This window comes from Falco peregrinus, chromosome 4 (assembly GCF_023634155.1).
Source record: "Falco peregrinus isolate bFalPer1 chromosome 4, bFalPer1.pri, whole genome shotgun sequence".
NCBI lineage: Eukaryota > Metazoa > Chordata > Aves > Falconiformes > Falconidae > Falco > Falco peregrinus.
Genome location: NC_073724.1, coordinates 28,893,844 through 28,905,900, shown reverse-complemented (window position 1 = coordinate 28,905,900; position 12,057 = coordinate 28,893,844).

The window sequence follows — 12,057 nt, the reverse complement described above, 5'->3', positions numbered from 1 at the left end:
AGGAATTAGCTCACCCCACAGAGACTAAGCTTTTAGGTCAGGAAAAAAATAATTTTGCTGCTTTGATTCGGCAAATTCAGGTGCTACAACAATATGCAGAAAATATTCAAAAATAGTGATGTGCCTAAAGAATGGAATTTGAAACAATTCTAAAAGGAGAAAAGTAGATATATAAAGTCGAGGGTACCCAACATTTTGAAGATATTAAAAAGAAGACAATATATATTTAAGCAGAAATCTTATGCCTCTTACTTAAGTTCAGCAATTAATATGGGTGATGATACCTGCAGATGAGAACCTCTGCATGAAAACAGGTTCAAGGACAGAGGAATGAAAATGGGTTCTGTTCACCTTTCATTATTTCCATCAACAGTGAGCAACATTTTTTTAAGGTAATAGGATATGATCAAGCCATTTCATCTTAGTCTAAAGAGGTAAAAAACATTCCTATTGACTATTTGGCATTCATAACATTTCTTTTAATCTATTGCCAATAAAAAATGCTGGCTTATCATTGTCTCATGCCTCTATAATATATTCGTCCTGTAATCACCACTTAGTTTAAGTATAGGTAGTTGTATAGTAGATGTATGCTCCCTCTAGAAGGTAAACGAAAACTATAAACTACTCATACTCTTATTTTTGACTAATGGTTCTCATATGCCATTTCCTGCATTATGTCATATTAAATATATCTTTGTCTACCAAAGGAGAAAGGCTACATTTGTTTCCCTGGAGCTCCAGGAGGGTGAATCAACAGTTGTAAATTAGGGGATTCACAATAAAGGCTGCAGTCTAAGTCTCCTGTGTCTCTGAAGCACACTGCTCAGTGGGCTGTGGACTCTGGCCCAGAGGGCACGTACCAGATAGCAAAACCTGTCTATAGATATAGGTGAAAACCATGGAGAGACATCTCGCATATATATGTACACACATAGATACACACACACATATATGTATATATGAGATGATTTTCAAGGGAAGCAGAGTCAGGGGAGGCTGTAGTAGGGTAAAGTAAGGACTATTCATTTTAAGTGTCTTGGTGTCCCCATGACACTACCACCTCCGAAAGTCATTTTTGTTGAGCACCCTTTGTTGGGTGCAGTTTGCTGACCTGCAGTTGAGGGCTCAGGCATTTTTCTAGAACCAGATTCAGAAATCGGTAACTAATCTATATGCTTGAACAGGAGAGACCTTGCTGCTAGAGGACACGTTTGTTACATGACAGGTTATTCCAGCTTCTATGTCCATGCTGAGTCGCTAACAGCATCCCCTCTGGTGTAGGAAGCGCAAGGAGTGTTCTCAGACTCCTGACATAATACTTGGGTTGTTCAGTCAATGGTGCTGCCAGGGCTGCCAGCACCTTGTTATGGACAGAGCACACTGTCAAAGCAAACCCAGAATGGTTTTATTGGGTTATGAAAATGTTGGTTGACAGTGGGAGATATTATCATGGTCTGTACCACAATACAATACATACAGGCAGAGTTTTTCATGGGTGAAGGAGCTCATTTATGTTATGACCGTGGCTAGCTGATTCAGGAGATGGAATTTAGTGATGGGTGAATGAGGCATGTTTCTGCAGGAAGGGATTGCCATGCCCTGCATATTGTTTTTGATGGTGCTATTCAATACAGTTACACAGACAATAGTCAGTTATTAGGAGGAAAAGAGAAAGGAATGTGTGGTAGCCTGGAACTAGCCAAGGACTAGCCTTGCTGCAGTAAAACAAGAGGAGCAAATCTTGAGCTTTGAGAAAAGGGATGGAAGGCTTTGAATCTGTGTGCAACAGGTTTCTACTTCTTCAATTAATGAAATCCAAGAAAAGACCAAAAGATTGAATTATCTTTTAACCTATGTTAATGAACTGCAGCTGTTACAAATAAAAATCACATCCTGTGATTCAATTTCATTTCAGGGCCTGTGGGATTCTTTACCTTTCTGACAAAGTTCAGTTCAGGCAAAAGAAATAGTGGGTTTGTCCACCAAAATACCTAGAGGCAAGGGCTCTTGCACATGGTATTTCCATGTATAAATACATAGGTCTTCTGTCTGATCATGAAACTACTGAGTGGGACTGTCCCTTTCTCCTATAAACTGGATCTCAACAAGCTTCTTAATGAAAGGTTGCTTTCATTTTGTAGGTTTTTTTATGAAAAGATTAACTTATTTGCAAAATCAACATGTTTTCTGACAAGAAGCCGTTCTGGAAAAATGCTTCACCAAGTTTGCATACCACACACTTTTAGTTTTAAACAGAATGTTTTTTGGGAGGCATACACTTTAACAAAAGCAATTCACCTTCCTTTTGTTGATCTATATCAAACAGTAATAGGTTTTCTCAAACACCCTACTGGAAAAGATTCAGTCATTCCTATGTCCTAGCTTCACCTTTCAGTATATTAAGCCTTTTAAACACCTCATTCAATGTCCACACCAATTATGTCACTTGATTCTGAATCTTTATTGCATTTTACATCACTCACTCATAAATCACTGGTTATTGTTGCACTACTTGGATCTCTGCCTAGGTCCCTGTTAGACTACAGCCATCATTTAACCCGAAGGCATACATGCACCTAGATGAACTCTTCCTAGGCACCACCAGTATATCCTGAAGACAGACACACTGGCCATGAAAGGAGGAAAAAGCCGTGTAAAAGGAAAGAGCTGTTTGCATTTTGTAGCTGTAGTTAGTTGTAAATTGTATTGTAAACTTTTATGGAGAACTCAATCTAGTCTGAAGGTTTTTGTCATCACAATTCCAAACAATTTGTTCCATCAACTACATTAAAAGAGCAAAAGGAATTATAACTGGTATCATTTCAGGGGTTATTGGAGCACTGCATTTCTTCTGTTATCTGTTCCTTGCAGGACAAGTGCTGATTTGCGGTGGCTGGAGGGAACTTTTTCCCAGAGGTCAGTACTCAGCAGCACCAACCATCCACCCCAGTCCTTTGTGGACTGGCAGCAAACAGCCTCCAGCTCCTACTAGGAATGCATCTTTATTTTTATTCACTGTCCACAGGCAGACAATGCATTCCATGTTCATGAATTTCACACTGATTGTTCTTGCCTCCTCTCTCACCCTCCTCTCAACAACACAGGAAGTATTAATAATGGTAAAGAAAAAGCCAAGATTTATTTGCCAAAACTGAAGGGCAAATTATTTTTGGGAAAAAAAAGATATGAAGCTGCTTTTGTGCAAGTTTGAGAATCTTGCCTCAGTGCAAGGTACTTCACTATCTCTTACTTATGGTTTCTTCCGTACATACTAGCTGTGAAAGTTGTGAGTGAGGATTTGTAAAATCTCTCCAGCCTTCCAGGTGGCAGACTGAGCCTGAGTGCCTTCCCCTTACTCTTCCCCCACCTCATAGACCTCTGAGTTTGGTTTAAATCTCTAAAGCTTAGTTCCTACACAGTTACTTAATAGAGAAAGAGGACTGGAAGGAACACCTTCAGCACTGTGAAGGGGTCAAAAGCTATTCTCCTGCCCATGCTTATAAATCCCTGCCTTCTCTCTTCCTCACCCCTCAACACTTCCTGAGTCCTTTGTCCCAAGTAAAAGAAAGCAATAGAGAGAGAGTGTAAGTGGAGTAGCAGAAGGTACCTTTTGTCAGAGGTGTGAACAGCAAAACCTGAAAGTCCTGAGCATTTTACCCCTTCATTGCACCAGTCTTTATTTTTTTTTTCTTAAATCTTTTTACAGTTTCTCAGTTCTTTTCTCTGGTTTTGGAGGTAGTGGGCAGTCAGAGGCAGATGGGCAGGTAGAAGCTGTACATTTAAATTCCCCTTCAATGTATTTTCCTATCTCTACCTTCTCCAAAGAAAAGGAGAGTTGGTTTTGTTTGGGGGGGGTTTGTAAGCAGAGATCACCTAAGAAAGTTTGTCTTTCAAAAGTTTGTGCAAATTTAGTTCCATTTCACTAAATCCCTATGCAAATATTCTTCTTTCAGAGTAGAAGTCATCCCAATACTTAGTTAAGTCACTTTCAAAATGTATTATACTAAACTAAATGAATTCTACCTTAGGTCTGTCAGTACCATAGGCAATACAGTGGCACATCAGGGTATCCAGGCTTAATTGGGAGCTGGAAGATGTGTAATCATAATAAAGATGGAGCTCTGCCTCAGATGGTTATCTTCACTGAGAAACAGCCTCCATTAGCACAGGTGAACTGCTGTAGGAGTGCAGCAATATTGCTTCTGGATGGTAAGCCTAGCTGAGGCATGCTGTGTGGCACCTCTTCGGGCAGAGGGAGATGTTCTCCCTTAGTTCTGAGGAAGAGCCTCAACTGATGTTTAATGAAGTTTAACTCTGCAGTCCTCAACCTCTGAAGATTTGCTTCTTTTCAGTAATTGCTTCATTTTCATAGTGGGGAATGAGGGCATCGCACCAGTATGAGAATGGCATATTACACTCAGTCAGCTTAAATTCCAATTTAATTTTACACTCACCGCTAATTTGGATCAGCTTTCCCAAGTGTTCCTCAAGTCCACTATGAAAAAAATGAGTTTTCTGTTCAAAGGAAGCATCTCTGCTTTAGACAAAATAGCAGATACCTTCACCATATTTATGTTTGTATGGAGTGTGAATGAATCGCAGAAACAATGAACAACTCTGTGGGGACAGAGTACAAGACTGCCCTATAGTGTACCTACCTGATGAAAAAATAATAAGAACTAACCTTTTGCTCCTACTTGAACAGGTTTGGAATATGGCAATAACAAAGCCTTTCAGTCAGGACTGCAAACATGTGAACATGGTTAGCCTGGCTGACATCTCTAGCTGGAGCTAGTTAAAAGGTACACCTTTCATCGACAGTTTGTTCTGAATGGGAAAACACTTTTTCTTTTACTTTTTGGGGGTTTTTTTGTGTTTCTTTTAGGTTGTTTGGGGTTTTTTTTTTGTTGTTGTTGTTTTGTTTTACTTTGGTTTTGGTTTTGTTTTTAGAAATGTTCTGTTAGAAGGATACAGAATTTAGGTCTGAGAACAAGTTTACTTTTGAAACAGACTTGACCCTAGAACAGCAAAGTGCCAAGGTGCCCAGGCTACATGGCAAGGAAGCTGGAAGGCTGATGACCCCTGTGAACCTCACTGCTCCCAGACCATCTGCTGCTCCATGGGGACTTATATCCTACCTCCTGCCAGGTATCTCCGCAGGTGCCAGACCAAAAGGGCATAGCCTGGGTGACGCAGGATTGACCATACAGAAGTCCAAACCAGAAACCCTGCAGGGGAGCTGGCAGGAAGGCAGGACACAGCTGTCTCCCAGTCTCATGGAATTTTTTGTAGGTGATGTAACTTTATTCTTTGAAGTTGTCATGGTTTAACCCTGTCTGGCAACTAAGTCCCACACAGCCACTCACTCACTCCTCGCTGTTGGGATGGGGAAGGAAATCAGAAGGGTAAAAGTGAGAAAACTCACTGGGCTGAGATAAAGACAGTTTAATGGGTAAAGCAAAAGCCATGTGCACAAGAAAAGCAAAACAAGGAATTCATTCACCACTTCCCATCAGCAGGCAGGTGTTCAGCCATCACCAGGAGAGCAGGGCTCCATCACATGTAATGGTGATGGGAAGACAAATGCCATCATTCCAGATGTTCCCCCATTCCTTCTGCCCCCACATTTATATGCTGAGCATGATGTCCTATGGTATGGACTATCCCTTTGGCCAGTTTGGGTCATCTGTACTGGCTGTGTCCTTCCCAGCCTCTTGTGCCTCTTCAGCCTTCTCGCTGGCAGGGCTTGATAAGCTAAAAAGTCCTTGACAATATAAACATCACTTAGCAACAACTAAAAACATCAGTGTGTGATCAGCATTATTCTCATCCTAAATCCAAAACACAGCATTGTACCAGCTACTAAGAAGAAAATGAACTTGATTTTAGACAAAACCAGGACAGAATTTCTGGCAAGAACTTGGATGGGCCTTTGAGCAACCTCGTCTAGTGAAAAGTGTCCCTGCCCACGGTAGGGAGGCTGGAATGTGATGATGTTAAAGGTCCCTTTGAACCCAAAACATTCTATGATTCTACGAATCTATGACAACCTCCAGCATGACTCTCCCGGAGTGGGAGTATGGTGATGCTATGTGCCATGGTGACCCTTTCTGAGCTCCCTGGTAGCATCTCTGGGAGCAAGTGCTGTCTGATGCCTGGACTTGCTTTTGTTTTGCCTGTCACAGTGCTATGCATTGCAGCACAATGGGGCTGATGCTAGTCTGAGTGAAAGTCTTGTGGTCCTCCTCCTTATCAGTGTCTATCTACCTGTAGCTTGAAACTAGCTGAGTGAGGGCTGAGGGACCTCCTCCCTGTCCTGGCTATTTACCTTGTTTAGGTGGAGGATTATTCTTGTGGTTCACTGCACCTACTGAGGGAAAACCATAGATTTGTAAACCCTGACCCCACAGAGATCAAAGTTCTCCCCCTCCCTCACAGAACTGTCACCTATTTTAAAGAATAAATCAGCCAGAGGTTTTATTTTTCTCCTACTTTTCTCTGTTCAAAATTATCAACTCAACCTCATAATTCAACAGCAATAAATGCATAAAACCTCCAACATCCTCCATGGAGCCGATGACCTACACAGGTTGAGATGTTATTTTCTATTTCACTTTGCCTAATTTCCTGTGAAATCGATAGGCCTCATAAAAGAGCCACAAACTGCACTTCTTCTATTAGTCATATGCTACTTAAGTTTTCACATAGTCTTCTTACTCTTTGTCCTTCTCAGACTTTCTATCCTATATTATGCCAGGTTATTTTTCTTTTTCCTCTCACAGTCTTTATATTTTTACTCTTCACGTGATGTATTTGCTTGTATCCTTGGACTTCCCACCTCCTTCACCTCCTTCACCTCCTTACCTCCTTATTCTTGTTGTCCTCCACCACGTATGTGCAACCCTCTCCTCCCTTTTCCTCCACATTTCTTGGTGTTTGCTCTAACATCACCCCTTGAGTTGTCCTATGATCGTTGCTGTTCTGTCACAGGATCCTCCACCCTGACAGCCCCTGGAGACACACACCTACTGCTCTCCCACTGTGCAGCATCCCTAAGTGATGCTGTGGAAGGCTCCTGTCCCCAGCTGAGTCCATACAGGCACTCCTTCCCAAGCCATCAGCACTCAAAACCCAAAGAAATGCAGAGCAGTTCTTCAGATGCTCTGATTAGTACCTTCAGTCAAGGGCTTACTCTTCACCACCTAGTGTATTTGGTAACCAGTAACACTAGTATGAAACAAGTTATAAACTGTAGGGAGGATTGTGTGAAAAACCTCAGTGTGAGATGGTATAGAAGGGAAGATGATATTTATTTACAAGATCCCTAATTAAGTGGTGTTTATGCATCTGCACTCCTCTTGCACAGCTCCTACACCCACATCCTCCATCCTCATGAGTGCCAAGGCATATGTGTGCAAGCAGACTATGCTCAGAGGGCAGGACTCTGGCTGTCAGGTCCTCATGAGTCCATCTATGGAGTTCCTTTTGACTAGTGACCACAAATGACAGTTTGGACAGACCTGTTATAACCCTTAGGTCCCATCAGCTCTCAGGGAGCAGTCCCTAGTCTCAGCATGGTGCTGGCTTCAAGGGCTGTAAGCAAGCAGGCTTGCTGCCCATTCTCTGTTTTCCCTTGGAAAATATGTCTGACTTCCATCTAGGCTAACAGGAAAAGGCATATGTGATCTGTTGCCATGTTGGTGCCACCCTCCTGGTTTAGGATGCAAGGTCTGCTGGAAAGTACAGCAGGCTGGGGTCTTCTCATAACGCAGATCTTCTGGGCTTGGCATGACAATGCACGCTCCCATTTTACTGCTAGAAATGGTGTCCTGGGAGTGGTATGCCAAGCACGGTGTCTTTTCTTACCATTACAGACCTTTTTAAAAATCTTTGCTCTGCTGCTTCTTCCACTGCTTAAACACAAGGATTTTCACTCATACTGCATTCACATCAGTCTTAGTATTTTCATTACAAACCTCTACAGAGCCACCAATAAAACTGACTAATAGCTAAACAGAGCAATATATTTTAGAGATATATCAAGAGAGAGATGGCACAGTAGAAAACACCACAGGACAAATCTTTGTAGGTATTTAGGAACCTAACTGGGATACATTTGATCAGTGTTAGATTACTTTCTGTATTATTTCACCCAGTTAAGTCACTTGCACCATTCTCAGAAGACTAAAAAAGTGGGAGCATGTGCACGTAACATAGTACTGCAGGAGTGGAGAGTGTTTGACAGGTCTTAGATTAAGAAGCCCAAATAGTTTGTCTAGGAACCAAGCACTGACTGTAAGGTATTGGACTGGATAGTAAGTGCTATTGACTTCTTGGTATCGGCCAGGAATGAATTGAAATATTGTCCTGTTGAAACCGAGGATCTTGCCAGCTGGTTTGACAGAGGCAGGATGTAGTACCTACTCAGATTTCTTGAGGTTGCTTTCAGTATTGAAAATGCAAAGGCATTTTACTTCTGCCCTGGCAAATTTCAATCAGACTGTACTCAAAATGTATGTCCAATATATATTGATCAATAGAGGTATGCTTATTTTTTTATTATTAGCCATTGCTGTGTATTAAAAAAAAGGCTATAATACTATTTCATCTGCGCTAGTTTTATATCTTCTAAGAATGAAATACTCCATGATATGTTTTAGTGGCATTTCTGGGACCTGTAGGGTAGAGCACAGACTGTGAGAGTGCAGAACATAAAGAATCCTGAGCAAGTTTTTTATTATGTGCATGGCCTGAATGCTAAGTGCAGTGACAAATGAACTGTGATCGAATTTCTTAATGAAGAGATGGAATAATTTTAGAAACACAGAATAGTCTTCCCAGATTGTTATCAAACCCATTGCATATGCAGGTCTAGCAGATTATTTTCTATTATTTCACGCATCTTAAAAGCACTGAAAAATCTGAGAAAAAGGAGCAAACAGCAATAGAAAAAAGAGCAAATAAATTAAGATCTTTTATCATTTGTAGGGGGGAAGTCTTGGAAAATTCAAAGACAAAGAGAAGCAGGCAAAACTGCAATCCACTGCAACACTTCCTCTACTGCAGATTTAGATAAAGAGAAATTCGACTTTAGCCCAATGGACTGGTTTTGGCTGGGATCAAGTTAATTTTCTTAATAATACCTGATATGGTGCTATGTTTTGGGTTTGTTGATACCACAGAGACATTTTGGTTCCTGCTGAGCAGTACTCACACAGACCCAGGGCCTTTCTGCCCCTCACCCCACCCTACCAGCGAGCAGGCTGGAGGTGCACAAGAGGTTGGGAGGGGGCACAGCGGGGACAGCTGACCCCGACTGACCAAAGGGATATTCCATACTGTATGGCATCATGCTCAGAATATAAAGGTGGAGGGAGAAGAGGGAAGTGGGGGATGTTCAGAGTGATGGTGTTTGTCTTCCCAAGTAACTGTTACGCGTGACGGAGCCTGGCTTATCTGGACATGGCTAGACACCTGCCCGCTAATGGGAAGTGGTGAATGAATTCCTTGTTTTAGCTTTGCCTGTGCACACAGCTTTTGCTTTATCCATTAAACTGCCTTTATCTCAGCCCAGTGAGTTTTCTCAGCTTCACCCTTCTTAATTCCTTCAGATTTCCTCCACCATCACACTGGGGGAGAATGAGTGAGCAGCTGAGTGTGGCTGAGTTGCCCACTAGGGTCAAACCATGACAGTCAAGACAAAATCACAACTGTTCAGTGAATGGACAGGTTAGGTAGGATGGGAATGGATTTTGAAGCATTAAACATGTAATTGTGCTTACCGGACACCCGATACTTTCTATGCAAGTGATTAAAGTTTGATGTAATGATGTGACTAATTCCAATGAGAGGAAGACCAGTATAATTTAGGAATGATGGAGATGGGAAACAGCTTTCTCTGATCAAGCTAAAGTGGGCAAACTACAGGCAGGAAAAAGTATAGCTTAACTCCTCTGGAAATTGGGGAGCTCTGTCCCTGGAACTGGGATTCATTAAAGAATACTTCTTTTTGATTTTGTTTTGTTGTGGTTTTTTTTCTTTTTCTTAAGGCTGGTATTAAAATGTCAGCTGTTTTGACTAGTCCAGCAGTATGGGCTAAGGCACAAGGCAGAAGATCTCAGTTGTTCCTTGCAAATCACAAACCCACAAATTTCCTCACGACACTGATCCTCCCCAACTTGGCTCTGTCACCTGGGGAGTCTTAACAGGAGGGTAAGTGGTCTCTGTGTCTTTCCACTCAATGAAAAAGGAAATTTGAGCCACGTGAGATGGGAGGAGATCACCAACTAGTAGAAATGAAAAGAGCAGTCTTCTAAATAGCCCCAAAACCAAAGGCTCAAAAAAAAAAAAAAAAAAAAAAAAAAAAAGCTGCAGGCACCTGGCTTCCCTGCAGCTCAGTCAGCGTTGGTGCTGCAGGCATTTCATAATGCTTGTGGGCTGTTGAGCTATGTGAAAACTGCTCCCCACACCTGCAGTTCAACATATCTCCCTAATACAGCAGCTGTATGAGCATTATAATGGCTGCAATTCTTCAAGCTTATGCAATATTAACACAGTGGTTCCTTTTTTTTTCTAAATTAGACAGTCTCAGAGCTTATCTGCCCAGCTAACAGGCTACTAAACGATGACATTAACAAAAGGCCTTCCTTCTAGAATTAGCATTATACACTAATTACACAATGGCTTCTGCACAGCTGTCTTCCGAGTGTGCGTGCCAGGATGTGCAAAAGCCCAGGAACAAGATTTCCCAGAGCAGCCCAAGGCCCAGGAGATGGCACTCTTTCATAGCTCTTGTGCACACCTGGTCTGTGCTGCGGCTGCTAATACAGCAGTCAGAGTAAATAACTTTCCTTCAGAAGTGATAATTTTCTGGTAAAATGATCAGCAAATGGAATTCTCTGAGTTCAGAAGTCTGAGTGGAAAAATACCAGACGAGTCTGAAGCTTTACCTTCTGATGCCAGCGTATGAAAACTTTTCCCCAACTGACTGAATCAATTCCTCTACTAACTAGTGGTGTAGAAACAGCTTTTTTCTTTAATGGCAAGTAATTTCTTCAGCTGCTAGTTTCAGTCCAATGCCCAAGGTTGGCTGTTGCAAAAATATTCTTGCAGATAAAAGCAAAATGTAATACTTGGACTGCCACATAAGACACACCGGGAGTGATAAATGAAAGTAAAAGTATATGTTGCCTGATTCCCATGTATACCATTAACTGGGGCTTAGTGGGATTTAACCACCTAATCCCCATGTTGGTTTTTGTTATCATGCCATTACAGGGAATGTGTTCAGGTAAGGCTGAAACAGCAGAAGATAAGGCACTCTTTGAAGGTGAGGAAGAGAGTACAGGAGTGAAGCTTCTGTCTGCAGGTAAGCGGAGGATTTGGGCACCAGGGGAACAAGTTCCTCTGTCTTACTTACCTGTGCTGGTCTGGGGTACGGGTGATGCTGGGCAGAGACTCCTGCTGTGGAATCGAGTAGGGTAACAGAAAATGGCATTTGTTTGATTTGGTTACTCCACTCGGGGCAGGTGCTTGGTTTGCCAGCCCAGCCCAGCCCTGCCAGCACAGCTCAGGAGCCAGGCTGCAGCAGTACACATGTCCCTGCAGGCACACACCCTCCAATTCTGGGGCCAGGCACTGCAGATCTGTGTTGAAAATTTAGGTTCTTGCCATGCATGAAGCCTGTCCTGTTGGCCAAGGGCAGACTAACATGGCAGCTCAGGAAGGGAGGGCTGGTTACACCGCCCCACCTTGATGTCTGTGAAGAAGGCACATCCCCTATGTATAGCACAAGCACTGGCCTTTGTGCTTTCCAAAAGGCTTCGCCCAGCTAAACCTGTCAACAGCTTGTACCAAAGCACAGAAAACTGCCAGAACTACATGACAGACCCCATCTGAACTCATCGTCTAGGGTCTGCATCTTCCCCCTGTTGCCACCCCTCAAGGTGGCTCGTTCGGCTTGTCTGAGAAAGATCAGACACTCGAGAATGGCAATCCTAAAAATGCACAACACTACAGGAAAAGGAAAAATAAACTGCCCCCCCTTCCCAACAC